The following is a 15,135-nucleotide window of genomic DNA, read 5'->3' on the forward strand; positions in this document are numbered from 1 at the left end:
ATTCAGAGCATTGACTAATTAACCAGGGTGACGGCCTGTCCCAAATTGGGCGGGACAGTCCCGAAATGCAGAGTTCAAGTCCCGGTTCCGGGCTGAATGACTCTAGGACAGCATCTCCCTCTGGGTCATTTGTTGCTAGTTGTCAATGCCCAGGCAATTGGTTTTGCCATCTTCAGTTCAGCAGGGGTGCAGGGTGCGGCAGGGGGTTGGGATGCAAGAGGGGTGCAGGGTGCGGCAGGGGGCTCAGGGCAGGGGGTTGGGGTGCAGGGTGCGGCAGGGGGTTGGGCTGCAAGAGGGGTGCAGGGTGCGGCGGGGGGCTCAGGGCAGGGGGTTGGGGTGCAGGGTGCGGCAGGGGGCTTAGGGCAGGGGGTTGGGGTGCAGGGTGCGGCAGGGGGCTTGTCAGGGAGTGGGTGCAGCAGGGGGTCAGGGTGCGGGGTGCAGCAGGGGGTTCAGGGCAGGGGGTTGGGATGCAGGAGGGGTGCGGCAGGGGGCTCAGGGCAGGGGGGCGGGTTGCAGGGTGTGGCAAGGGGCTCAGGGCAGGGGGTCGGGTGCAGGAGGGGTGCACGGTGTGGCGGGGGTTCAGGGCAGGGGGTTGGGGTGCAAAAGGGACTCAGGGGGCGGGCTCTAGCCCAGTGCGTACCGGGGGCAGGGCAGGGCAGGCTCCCTGGGCACCGCGCCACTCCGGAAGCGGCCGGAACCTGGGGGAGGCGGGGCACAAGGGTCTGTGTGTTGCTGTTGCTTTAGGCACCGTCCCCAGCAGCCCCATTGGCCGGGAATGGGGAACTGCGGCCAATGGGAGCTGCAGGGGGCGCTTCCTGAAGCAAGAGCAACACACAGACCCCTGTGTCCCCCCTTCCCCAAGTTCTGGACACTTCCTGGGGTGGCGCGGGGGTAGGGCAGGCCGGCAGGGAGCCTGCCCTTCCCCCGGTGCGCGTCAGGCCGGAGACGCTCTAGGTAAATGTTGGGGGAGGGTGGGGGGGCCACAAGGACCTTGCGGGACGCAGAAAATACCCGGCCCACGGGCCACGTGTTTGAGACCCCTGGATTACAGCATGACGGTGCAAAACTCATTGGGCCCAATGAAGGAAAATCACTGTATAAACAGGGTGTCTTGCCATGAAACTTTGGGTTTGTCCTGCCAAGACTTCCCTGGGGCATCGTGTCGTTACCAACAGAACCTGGCTCCTACCTACCTGTGACCAACCTAGCCGGCCACTAGATTGATCCAGACTCTGGACTGGTAACTATAACATCACCTGGCGGGTGGGGTGCCGTGTGTGTGTGTGTGTGTGTGTGGTGATTAAATACATATGCTAATTGTTGTATCTTTAATAAATGCGGCGTATTGCCTTTTCCCCTGAAACAGATCCCATGTGCTTCTTATAAGCATAACAGGGCGGGGTGCCTTACCCTTAGCAACCCTAATCATAACTCCAAGTGGCCTACCTACAGGAACCCTAATGCTAGGTCAGGGAGCCATACCCATAGGAATACTAAAACTGGGGCAGGGAGCCCTAGCCATAGGAACCCTAACCCTAGGTCAGCGAGTCCGAAACACAAGAACCCTAACACTGGGGAGGGGAGCCCTAGCCAGAGAAACCCTAACCCTAGCCTGGAGAGCCCAAACCGTAGGAACCCTAACACTATAGTGGGGACCCCTACTCACAGGAACCCTAATCTTAGTGTGGGAAGCCATACCCATAGGAACCCTAACCCAAACTCCAAGTGGCCTATCCATAGGAACCCTAACCCTGAGTCAGGGAGCCATACCCCCAATGGGTATGGCTCCCCACCCTAGTTTCAGGGTTCTTTTCTGTAGGGATCCCAGTCCTTGGGTTAGGGTTCCTATGGGTATGGTTCCCCAGTTTAGGGTTAGGGTATCTATGGATAGGTCACTTGGAATTAGGATTACGGTTCCTATGAGTAGGCTACTTGGAGTTAGCGTTAGAGTTCCTATGGGTTGAGCTCCCCTCCGTATGATTAGGATTGGTATGGGTTGTGCTCCCCGCCTAGAATTAGGGTTCCTGTTGAAAGTGTTGGGGTCCACTAGGCATAGCTACCAGGTAACGCGGGAGAGTGGAAGGCCAAAAGTGCCGATGAAGCTCTTTTGCTTAGGGCCTACCTGAACCACAGAACTCCATCTTGTGAACTCTCACCTACTTCTATGCTAACTGCTTACATGTTGAAGCAGAAATATATTGGTCAGCTTTTCTAGCAGACAGCTGCACTAACAAACATAGGAGGAGGAAAAGGCCTGCTTTGTCTTAGCTTGCAAGCCTACTACGTAGCGTCTACAAGGCCAAAGATAAGCATGGGAACTTTTCTAATTGTAACTGCTTAAGGAGGGAGGGGTAAGGGGGGAAAGCCAGAACAAAGGCTTACACAGAAAGTGCTTGGAATATAAAATGGGACGCATGCATGTATGTGTAGCACTTGATTTGAGACATGCTGGTCTCCTAGTGCCATTTCAGAGCTCTGAAATAAACTTGGCTTGCTTTCTCCCCTCGGTGTCTTTATTGGTGCCAAGCACACCGGGCAACGAACCCTGTTTGCCATCTCGAGGCCCATCTGGGCAGGCAACAAAAGGGCTCTCCACCCCAGGGTTAGGGTTTATATGGGTAGGACTCCCCACCCTATAGTTAGGTTTCTTGTGGGTAGGGCTCCCTGCCCTAGGGTTAGGGTACTTATGGGAAGGCCACTTGGAGTTAGGGTTCGGGTTCATATGTGTAAGCCACCCCAGAGTTAGGGTAGCGCTGGTGGCATTTTACAATGCTGAGAATGAGGGTCCTATCTTTAATTTCATGGCCTCCTTCGCCACAAAGATGATCTTTCTTTTCTTTGCAGTGTGGGGTCCCAGAGACAAGATCAGGCTGGCTCCCCCAGATCCAGAGTAACCTGCGGCCAGCACTCCGTACACCAGCATGTATTTAGCCCCATCCAGCCCTTGTACCATTCCCCTCCCATCTGAAGAAACAGGGCCAGCAGGTTAGTGCATCGGGGCCAGGCAGGACTGAGGGGGGAGAGCATTTTGGGGGGTTGGGGAGCTGCTGGCAGCTCCAGTGCCTCTGATGAACCTGGCATTGCTTGTAGCTAGGAACAGAGGCCCCTACCCTGCTGATGCCAAGCACAGCATCCCAGAGGTTCAGCCATGCTGGTTGCCCTGAGCCTATCGCCCTGGTGCTCCCTGCTCTGCACTGGATCCCCCAGAACGCAGTCTGTGCTGACGCTCCCAGGCCCCATGGGATGGGGTCTGGCTCGCTGATACACCTCTCCCTCACCCACCTTGGGGTGCCTGCCGCCAGAGCTGTGAAACCACCAACCAGCAATGGGCACTGCTGATCAGTGACCACAGCAGCCAGGCCCAGCCTGGGGAGCTCACCATGGTGAGAGACACAAGACCTCGGATCTTATGGAGCTCAGAATTAAAGCCAGACGCTGCTTCTCTCGGCAATAGACGCACCCGTACTCATATGCTCACACATTCACACACACGCTCACACTGACCTGCCCCCAAACACACACATTAAGGACTGGTCAACATCTAACCGAGTGATTGAGTCCTGCATGCCAGATGAGCAGGGAGTGATATTACTGTGATAAGAACATAAGAACGGCCATACGGGGTCAGACCAATGGTCCATCTAGCCCAGTATCCTGTCTTCCAACAGTGACTGGTGCCAGATACCTCAGAGGGAATAAACAGAACAGGACAATTATCAAGTGATCCATCCCCTGTCATCCAGTCCCAGTATGTTGTGCTACCTTAACAGTCTATCAATGTAGGATTTTAATGAATGGTCTGTTTTGGGGGGTTTGTTTGTTTGATTGTTTGTTTTAGTGCCTCAATTCAGTGGGGAGAATTAAATAATTGTCGCAAAACTTGTATGTATCTTTAAAATGAGCTAGTAAGAGACCTTAAGGAGAAGGGAAACTGATCCTTGGTTTAATGCATGAATCTTAGATTGCAGAGAATAAACATGTTTTTGAAAATTCACTCTGATGATGTCAGGCACTTTTCTAAATATATTATCTAATTCCAGGCTCTATCATGAGTCTGCAAAGGTGTACAAGATGGAGCAATTCTATTGGAAAAAGGCAAATATAGTGCCCATCTTTAAAAAAGGGAAGAAGGAGAATGTGGGAAACTACAGACTGATCAACCTCACCTCAATCCCTGGAAAAATCATGGAACAGGTCCTCAAGAAATCCATTTTGAAGCACTTGGAGGAGAGGAAGGTGATCAGGAACAGTCAACATGGATTCACCAAGGGAAAGTCATGCCTGACCAACCTGATTGCCTTCTATGATGAGATAACTGGCTCTGTGGATATGGGGAAAGTGGTGAACGTGATATATCTTGACTTTAGCAAAGCTTTTGATATGATTTCCCACAGTATTCTTGCCAGCAAATTAAAAAAATGTGGATTGGATGAATGGGACTATAAGGTGGAAAGAAAGCTGGCTAGATTGTTGGGCTCAACGGGTAGTGATCAACGGCTCGATGTCTAGTTGGCAGCTGGTATCAAGCAGAGTGCCACAGGGGTCGGTCCTGGGGCTGGTCTTGTTCAACATCTTCATTAATGATCTGGATGATCGGATTGATTGCACCCTCAGCAAGTTCGCAGATGACACTAAGCAGGGAGGGAGAGGTGGATATGCCGGAGTGACCCAGACAAATTGGAGGATTGGGCCAAAAGAAATCTGATGAGGTTCAACAAGGACAAGTGCAGAGTCCTGCACTTAGGACGGAAGAATCCCATGCACTGCTACAGGCTGGGGACCAACTGGCTAAGCAGCAGTTCTGCAGAAAAGGACCTGGGGATTACAGTGGACGAGAAGCTGGATATGAGTCAGCAGTGTGCCCTTGTTGCCAAGAAGGTTGGATATTAGGAAACACTCTTTCACTAAGAGGGTGGTGAAGCACTGGAATGGGCTACCTAGGGAGGTGGTGGAATCTCCATCCTTAGAGGTTTTTAAGGCCCGGCTTGACAAAGCCTTGGCTGGGATGATTTAGTTGGGGTTGGTCCTGCTTTGAGCAGGGGGTTGGACTAGATGACCTCCTGAGGTCTCTTCCAATCCTAATCTTCTATGATTCTATAACTATTGCTTTCCCCAGACTTGTGGCCACTTAGCATAGGATTTTGGTGTGCCACAGAAGAAGCATTCAGAGGTGGAGTAAAAGCTCCTGGCAAAGTCATGTTGCACGAGTTGTACTCTGGTATGAAGGCCATTTAACTAGACCTGCCTGTTGAGGTCTTACTAGACAATGTCAACATTCAACGCCAACAAGAAGCTAGTCCTTACTTTTGCAAAAGAATCTTTCGTCTGTTATACAGTTTGTCCTTCCATTCTCCCTCTCCAATTCAAACCATGCCCTGCTAGTTAAAACCCCAGAAAACAGTGTCTCCCATATTTCTGTGTAGGAAGTCTTCATTTCAGGCCCACTGAGAGAATATTGTGGCCTCTCATGATGCTACTAAAGTACTCTTTGAAAGGAGTCATGCCAGTCTTCTGGGAGAGCATGAGTAGTGATAGCATCTTGGTGCAGCTGCTCTGTAGGAGATGCAAACAAACAAACAAACAAAAAAGTATCAAAACAAAAACAAACAAAACTCTGACCTTTCTCATAAAAATAGGGGGTTTCCCGAGTGCCCCAGCTAAAATGTCCCCACCTTTCACTTTTAGGTGGATGAGTGTGTTGGCTGTTGTCTTCCACCCCAGAAGTGGCTGCATTTCAGAGGTACTTTCCTCTTCTTCTAGAAAGGATGGTGTTATACTTTGAATATTGTATGGTAAAGAGCACTTGGATGGGTGTGGCACTCTGTACCCCAAAGCAACACCCTGGAACCCCCATATTCACCAATGTCAGGTAATTATGATAGGTTTCATACAAAGCATGCCATATAAGGTATCATATAAAAAGTCATGATCTGCTGATACCCATTGTTCTGTCCAAATCTGTATATCATTAGTGTGTATAAGTTATAAGATAAGATTTTTCTTTATGGTTGTTACCAAAATATGTTACAAGCTGAAGAGTCTCTGCGGCCAGGTGGGTGTTGACCGCCCATTAATCAACTGTGTGATGCAACTACACAACAGAAACTGCTCGATCACTGTGATTTGGGGACTGCTTGATCACTGGGACTCAGCAAAGCCCATCAGGACACTCCTGGGCTAGTGTCTGTGAGGCCCGTGGGCCAAGGGTATAAAACAAGGGCAATAGCATCATGTCTTGGCCTTTCTCCCTCTCCCACTTACGCTGGAAGCAATGAAAATGCTGGAAAGGCAGAAGACTTGAACTGAAGGAGATTGATCCCCAGTGAAGCTTGTGTATTAAGAACTGTAACATCCAGTTGGGTGAGAAAACTACTTGATCTAAATATTGCCTAGTGTTATAAGGTTTAAGATTTAGATTGTGCACTTACTTTTTATTTTCTTTGGTAACCATCTCTAACTTTTTATGCCTACTACTTATAATTACTTAAAATCTATCTTTCTGTAGTTCTGTTTTCTATTTTACCCAAAACAGTGTATTTTGCTTGAAATGCTTAGGAGTTCTCAGCTGAGTTACACAGGCATATGTATGTCCTCTCCACATTGAGGAAGGAGCAGACTGGGTAGTAAACCTACATTGGTCAGGCTTCTGACCAGGTCTAGACGGTACAGCTCTGGCGTGCAAGGCTGGGGAGAAGGGGGGAGTTGGCTGGTGCCTTTCTGTGATTCCTAAGTGTCTCTCTGAGGATTCATGCAATCTAACTGGGTGTGGAACTCCATATACTGGTGGCTGAGTGGGGCAAGGAGGGGTTTGCTGCTTGTCACTAGCAAAGCGTTGTGAGAGACAGATCAGGCTGGAGAGTATCCCAGCTCCAGGCTGTACCCTGGGGATCATGTCACAGTGGGATCCTTTATCAGTGATATTTGGAAGAGAGGCAACAGACAACAACAGTCATTCTGCTGATGCTGCAGTGATTTGGGGGTAATGGGATAGTTTGTCAGCCATGCACCTATTCCTCTGGCTGTCAGGCCAGTAGGCCAGCCATAAAATGCACAGGGTAGGGAGGAAATTATCAGGGGGTAGCCGTGTTAGTCTGTATCCACAAAAACAAGGAGTCCGGTGGAACCTTAAAGACTAACAGATTTATTTGGGCATAAGCTTTCGTGGGTAAAAAACCCACTTCTTCAGATGCATGGAGTGAAAATTACAGGGTAGGGAGGAATCTCTTTATCTCTTGATTTATAAAATGGGCTTCCCAAGCAGCTTTTTGGAGCTGGGCAATGTCTGCTTGTATGTCTGGGAAGCACCTAGCACATTGTGGCCTCTAAATAAATAATACTCTGGGTGTATGTGTGAAGATTAAAACATACGCTGCTCACTGTCTGCTGCTTTCTGCAAAATGCTGCCAATTGCTGCCTTCCTCTCGCTCATTGACTAGATGAGCCTTATGCACTTCCTGAAGGTCAGCGGAACAATTCTCCCTAATCTAAGGCACCCTAGCTTGACTGTGCGCATTTGTAACCAAAGTCCACTTCTGAGGCAAAACGTTCATTGACTCTGTGGGCTCAGTTTAGAACCGATTCCTAATGACTTAGCAGGGAAGACATCCTGTGGTAGCTGGTAATGAGACTTAAAACTGCTTCTCTGTTTCTGCAGATCTCTGTACTTCAGCTCCCTGATGTTTTTATGCAGGGAAAGATCTTCCTGCAACCAGACTCCTTGTGTGCTGATGCCGTCGAGGTGGGCTCCCCATCCCAGATCCGACACATCGGAGACCAAGGTCACTGAGGGACACAGGCCTGAGAATGGGATCCCCTCCAACACCGATCGGGGTTCCGTCTTCCACATCAAGGATGCCAGGATGTGTGATGGCTCTGTGACCACCTAGTCCAAGTCGTGCCTGTCTGGCACATAGACCGAAGCCAGCCATACCTGCAGCGGTCTGAGACGCAGACGCGCATGCTGGACACGTAATACATGAACCCCAGACCGTTCATGCAGGCCAGCAGGTGGCTGAGTGGGGCCGGCGGCCAGGACTCTGGCTGGCAGGAGCCGGCAGACAGAAGGTGGCACGTGAGCCGATTTTTTTTGTAATGGCAGACTGCGGGTCCCAGCTGCCGCTGAGCCCGCTGCTGGTCTGGGGTTCCGGCCACCAGCGCCTGCCAGCCAGGGTCCCGGTCGCCGGCCTGCTGCCGGCCCCGCTCAGCCCACTGCCGGCTGAGAGAATGGAACCCCAGGCTGGCAGTGGGCTCAGCGGCAGCTGGGACCCACAGTCTGCTATTAAAAAAAAATCGGCTCACGTGCCACCTTTGGCACGCGTGCTGTAGGTTGAGGACCCCTGTTCTAGTGTATACTGTGTGTACTGTACTTTATGGAAATGTTCACTATACGCGATTTTCCTCTTTCGCGCTCACTTTAGAACCTAAACCTGCGTAAGATGTGACTCCGCTGTAGTGTAAAAAAATTTTTTTAGGCACTGCTTTTTAGCGCCCCCAAATTTTGGCACCCTAGGTGGTCGCCTAGTTCGCCTAGTGGTTCCACCGGCCCTGCTGAGCGTGAGCCCTAGTTCCAGTTCTTTCTTGCCGAGAGCGAGGAGGCAAGAAATGGGGTGGGAGAAGGAGACTTTGTGCTGTTTCTTTTCACCTGTGTTTGCTGAAATGCCGATTTTCTGTGTGTTCTTTTCTCCCCCACTTGTCCTCCATGGACCCTGGTTACAACTCATATGTGTGATGAAGTGGGGAGTTTGCATAAAGTTTTGTATGAATGCTCCATGTGCCCCTCACCAGGGACTCTAAGCAGCTTCTCATTGCTGCCCATTAAAGCTCCTTCCCCTTTGGGTCTCTATGTTCTGGGGCAGCTGCTCTCCTCAGGGACACTGCGCCGGCTTAGGGCAGGTGCATGGCAAGGTGGAGATTGTAACTTCTTCATCACAAATGTAAATAAAATTAATCTGTGACAACCAGCGGCATTGGGCTTGTTTCTTAAAGTGCAGAATAACACATGGACACGCTCCACCACACGCAGTGAAATGAAGTGCCCCTTGTGACCAGGTTGGGCAGTACATGGTGAATATCTCTCCCATTCGGACAGTGACCCTTGCTGGCCAAGTGGGATAGTGCCCTTTGTGTATCTCCATGTGGTGTCCAGGTGTGGCAGTGTCCTATGTGCATCCCCAGCACCCCCACTGCAGGACATGGATCAGCGGGCATGTCACACGCCCCGTGAGTGCCCAGCCCGGGCCGGGGAATCTAATGATCCAACCACCGGACCAAATTCAGTGGTGAATCCTGGTCATGTGCCACCTGAGGTAGGTTGCGCATAGGCTAAGAACCACAACCACTGTGACAGTGACCCCTGGTGGCCAGGCAAGCAAGTGCCCTGGAGGTGCCTCCCTGTTGGAGCAGTGACCCCCTGGTGGCCAGATGGGGCAATGCCCTGTATATATTACCCACACCCCACCATTTCTGCAGTGACCCCTGGTGGCCACTGAGGGCAATTACCTGTGTGATCCACCCCCACAATTGTGGCAGTGACCCCTGGTGTCCAGGTGAGGCAGTGTCCTTTGTATATCTCACCCACTGGAGCAGTGCCCTCTGTGTATCCCACCCTCAACTCAGTGACTCCTGTTGGCCAGGTGGGGTAGTGCCCTAGGTGTATTCCCCAACCCACCCCAAGGTGGCAGTGATCCTAGGTGGTCAGGTCGGGCAGTACCCTGGGTAATGTGGCAGTGACCCTTGTTCCCAGTGTGTATCACCACTCCGCAATCGGGACTTGTCCACTGATGCCAAAATGAGGCAGTACCCTGTGAATATGCCCCCAAATGAGGCAGTGACCATTGCTGGCCAGCTGGGACAGGGCACTGTACGCTTCTCCTCCATTTGGGCAGTGATCCCTGGTGGCTAAGTGAGGCAGTGCTCTCCGGTTATTATCTCCCCACACACAGATAGTGACCTCTGCTGGCCAGCTGGGGCACTGCTCTTTGTGTATCTCCATCAATGGAGGACTGTCCCCCCAAGTGGCACGGTGTGGCAGTGCCCTATATGTATCTGCCCCACACTATTGTGGCAGTGCCACTTAGTGGCCAGGAGAGGCAGAGCCTGCATGTTTTCCCACCCCATCATTGCAGTAGTGACCCCTGGTGGCCACTGAGGGCAATTACCTGTGTGATCCACCCCCACAATTGTGGCAGTGACTCCTGGTGTCCAGGTGAGGCAGTGTCCTTTGTATATCTCACCCACTGGAGCAGTGCCCTCTGTGTATCCCACCCTCAACTCAGTGACTCCTGTTGGCCAGGTGGGGTAGTGCCCTAGGTGTATTCCCCAACCCACCCCAAGGTGGCAGTGATCCTAGCTCTTTGTGTATCTCCATCAATGGAGGACTGTCCCCCCAAGTGGCACGGTGTGGCAGTGCCCTATATGTATCTGCCCCACACTATTGTGGCAGTGCCACTTAGTGGCCAGGAGAGGCAGAGCCAGAGCGCCGGGGGAGGGCGGCGAGCCCACTGTGGCTCTGCTCTCCCCGGTGGCCGGAGCCGGAGCATCGCGCCGCCCCCCCTCCAGGTGCCGCCCCAAGCACAAGCTTGGTGGGCTGGTGCCTGGAGCCGGCCCTGGGGATAAATAACACTTCCTTATTCACTTTCTCCACACCAGTCATGATTCTATAGACCTCTGTCATATTCCCCCCAAGTTGTCACTTTTCTAAGCTGAACAGATTCAGTCTTTTTAATCTCTCCTAATAAAGAAGCTGTTCCATACCCCTAATCATTTTTGTTGCCCTCTTCTGTATTTTTTCCAATTCTAATATATCTTTTTTGAGGTGGGGCAACCAGAACTGCACACAGTATCAAGTATATTATGTCAACACAGTTATCTTTTGTCAACCAAACTTGTGATCTCATCTGAATACTTTATCAAGTTTACTTGAGAAGAACTTTCTTCCATGAAACCACATTGACTGGAATTATTTATGCTCCATCCTTTAATTCTTCACTCATTGAATCCTGTGGTAGCCTTCCAATGATTTTGTCTGAGATTGATGTCAGGCAACTGGGCCAAGGTTACCCAGGTTATCCTGTTAACTTTTTAAAAATACTGGCACATTAGCTCTCCTCCTCAAACTTACTGGCCTTAGATTTTTTTCATTAATAAATTTAGCTTCCCTTATCAATTGTCTGCATTTTATGACTGCTAATTTAGCCATTTTTATAAATTTCCTCCTTTTTTCATTGATTTAAATGTTTTTTATTGCTGCTTTCACTTCCCATCTTAACCAGGGTGTGTGTTTTTTTTTTTAACCAACTAAAGCCTTTTTCCCCCTTGATTGAGGAACTGTGGGGCTTGGGGCCATCTAATACTCTTTCTTACACAACTCCTAGTTATTAGTTTTATTTGCCCTCTACCTTGCTACTGCATCCCTTGCCACCAGAGTTTATTTCCAAAATCTTGGCCGCAGTATGTGGCTTAAAAGCACAAACACTCAATGCTTATTGGAAACATCTTTTATTATGGGCTTCCCCTCACACAGCCCCACAGTGGAGATATGGGAAGGGAGCAAGGAATTTTGTTAACAGTAGCAACTAAGAGGCGGGGAAATGAAGATTTCGGCAATCCCTGGCTATTTAATCCCCTTTTCTCTTTACCTTGTCTAGGGAAAGAAATGAACATATTATTGATAATGATCATTAGACCCTTCACAACTAATGTGATTAGTTTAACCCATAGAGTTCTCAAGCCTTGGCATCCCATGTCCCCAGGGTTGGGACCACCCTCCCTTGCTTTCTGGCTAGCTCAGAGGTCATGTTCTACCTCTTTGGGAGGGGAATAATGGGGCCCTTTCCTGTCATAACATGGGGTCACGGCCCGGCAATTGGCCCAAACCATTCCCAGCCCCACGGCAGGAAGCCTGGCTGAGCTGACTCCATCCTGCACTAGCCCTGGGGGACCTACCGAGCGTCTCCAGTCCTGCAGTGGCCACAATCCTCATCCATGCTCAAGCGTCCGTCCATGCTAGGAAGCGGCCCGCTGGCAGATGGCTGCCTCTGCTCCACCCCCTCACTGCCTTGGTCCAGAATATTTCCTGCGCCACCCTACAAAGCATGTGTGCAATCCTGGATGGGGAGGAGAGGGCCCATTGATGACAACCATTGTCCTAGCGTAGATGGGGGTCTGGCCCGTTCGTAGGCGTCTCGTGGAAGGCCGAGCCGCAGCCTCGTAGATCCCTCCGCATTAGCACGTGTTCCCTGACGGGCCGCTTAAGTGCTGGCCTTCGACACCGGCAGGTTCGCAGCTGGCACTGCCTCGGCGGGAGGTCCGATGCCGAGGGAGGAATCCCACCCCAACACCTGGGTGAATTTGAGGGCTTCCCCTCCCCTCCCTGGGTGGAGAGTTCCCTTTCTCGGAGTCAGTCTAAGCTGCCTGCTGCCTCCCTGACGGGCTCCTCTGGCCCGAGACAGCCACCTCTGGGCGGCGAATTTAATTAAGGTTTCTAACAAAGGAGTCTGAGATTCCCCTCCTGGCTCTGATCTTCATTAGGAGCCGTTCGTTGCTAACAGACGCCCTTCTAATTAATAATGGCTCAGAGCAGCTGCCAAGCTGGGTCCTTCTCCTCCTCCCCAGCCCCCCACCATGTGGCTCGTTTCTTTTAAATCAGCAAAATAAATATTCCTATCTATGGAATGTAAATAACAAGGGGCTGGGATAAGCCACCTATGGGGTGGAATTAAGAGTCAGCTCCCTGGGGGTCGTGTACTTTATTAGGGGTGGGGGGGGCACTTCCCCCATTTCCATGGCAGGAAACCCTCCACCGGCATCTCTGGCGCTGGGTGTTAGAGGCCTGCTCTGAACTGCCCCTCGAGCTCTGGGGCTGCCCCACTGAAGCGTGGGAGACAGCAGGGAGCGGAGGAGGAGGAGAAGAGGGAACTTGATTGAGTGGCAAACTGACCAGCCGGCCCTTTATTCCCTGCCCTATAGGCCACGCTGAGGCCTGAATGACAAGGGCTGTGTGCTGGGAGGGAGCTCAGTGGGGCAGGCATCCCTCATGCTGCTCCTGCGTTCCCCCCTGCCCCACCTATCCTCCTGGTGTGGGGATAGGGAATGGCCAGCAGATCTACGCCAGCCTCCCGGCCCTGCGCACAGGGATCCCCGGGCCTCTCTTCGGGGGTGGGGGGGCAGAATCCTGCCGCACAACTGCCCCAGCGCCACCACAGTCAGGCTGCCCCAGCTCACAGCCAGGCCAAGCCCCGCCCGGCTCAGTGACTGGGAGCTGGGCAATCCTGCCTCGTGGCGGGAGCAGGAGTCAGGAGAATCATAGAATCATAGAATCATAGAATATCAGAGTTGGAAGGGACCTCAAGAGGTCATCTAGTCCAACCCCCTGCTCAAAGCAGGACCAATTCCCAGCTAAATCATCCCAGCCAGGGCTTTGTCAAGCCGGGCCTTAAAAACCTCCAAGGAAGGAGACTCCACCACCTCCCTAGGTAACGCATTCCAGTGTTTCACCACCCTCCTAGTGAAATAGTTTTTCCTGATATCCAACCTGGACCTCCCACACTGCAACTTGAGACCATTGCTCCTTGTTCTGTCATCTGCCACCACTGAGAACAGCCGAGCTCCATCCTCTTTGGAACCCCCCTTCAGGTAGTTGAAGGCTGCTATCAAATCCCCCCTCATTCTTCTCTTCTGGAGACTAAACAATCCCAGTTCCCTCAGCCTCTCCTCATAAGTCATGTGCTCCAGACCCCTAATCATTTTTGTTGCCCTCCGCTGGACTCTTTCCAATTCTTCCACATCCTTCTTGTAGTGTGGGGCCCAAAACTGGACACAGTATTCCAGATGAGGCCTCACCAATGTCGAATAAAGGGGGAACGATCACGTTCCTCGATCTGCTGGCAATGCCCCTACTTATACAGCCCAAAATGCCGTTAGCCTTCTTGGCAACAAGAGCATACTGTTGACTCATGTCCAGCTTCTCGTCCACTGTGACCTCTAGGTCCTTTTCTGCAGAACTGCTACCTAGCCATTCGGTCCCTAGTCTGTAGCAGTGCAGGGGATTCTTCCGTCCTAAGTGCAGGACTCTGCACTTGTCCTTGTTGAACCTCATCAGGTTTTTTTCGGCCCAATCCTCTAATTTGTCTAGGTCCCTCTGTATCCGATCCCTACCCTCTAGTGTATCTACCACGCCTCCTAGTTTAGTGTCACCTGCAAACTTGCTGAGAGTGCAGTCCACACCATCCTCCAGATCATTAATAAAGATATTAAACAAAACCGGCCCCAGGACCGACCCTTGGGGCACTCCGCTTGAAACTGGCTGCCAACTAGACATGGAGCCATTGATCACTACCCGTTGAGCCCGACGATTTAGCCAGCTTTCTATCCACCTTACAGTCCATTCATCCAGCCCATACTTCTTTAACTTGGCGGCAAGAATACTGTGGGAGACCGTATCAAAAGCTTTGCTAAAGTCAAGGAATAACACATCCACTGCTTTCCCTTCATCCACAGAGCCAGTTATCTCATCATAGAAGGCAATTAGGTTAGTCAGGCACGACTTCCCCTTCGTGAATCCATGCTGACTGCTCCTGATCACTTTCCTCTCCTCTAAATGTTTCATAATTGATTCCTTGAGGACCTGCTCCATGATTTTTCCAGGGACTGAGGTGAGGCTGACTGGCCTGTAGTTCCCCGGATCCTCCTTCTTCCCTTTTTTAAAGATGGGCACTACATTAGCCTTTTTCCAGTCATCTGGGACCTCCCCCGATCGCCATGAGTTTTCAAAAATAATGGCTAATGGCTCTGCAATCTCACCCGCCAACTCCTTTAGCACCCTCGGATGCAGCGCATCCGGCCCCATGGACTTGTGCACGTCCAGTTTTTCTAAATAGTCCCGAATCACTTCTTTCTCCACAGAGGGCTGGTCACGTTCTCCCATGCTGTACTGCCCAGTGCAGCAATCTGGGAGCTGACCTTGTGCGTGAAGACAGAGGCAAAAAAATCATTGAGTACATTAGCTTTTTCCACATCCTCGGTCACTAGGTTGCCTCCCTCATTCAGTAAGGGGCCCACACTTTCCTTGATTTTCTTCTTGTTGCTAACATATCTGAAGAAACCCTTCTTGTTACTCTTAACATCTCTTGCTAACTG

This window comes from Chrysemys picta, chromosome 18 (genome assembly GCF_011386835.1).
Source record: "Chrysemys picta bellii isolate R12L10 chromosome 18, ASM1138683v2, whole genome shotgun sequence".
NCBI classification, from domain to species: Eukaryota; Metazoa; Chordata; order Testudines; family Emydidae; genus Chrysemys; species Chrysemys picta.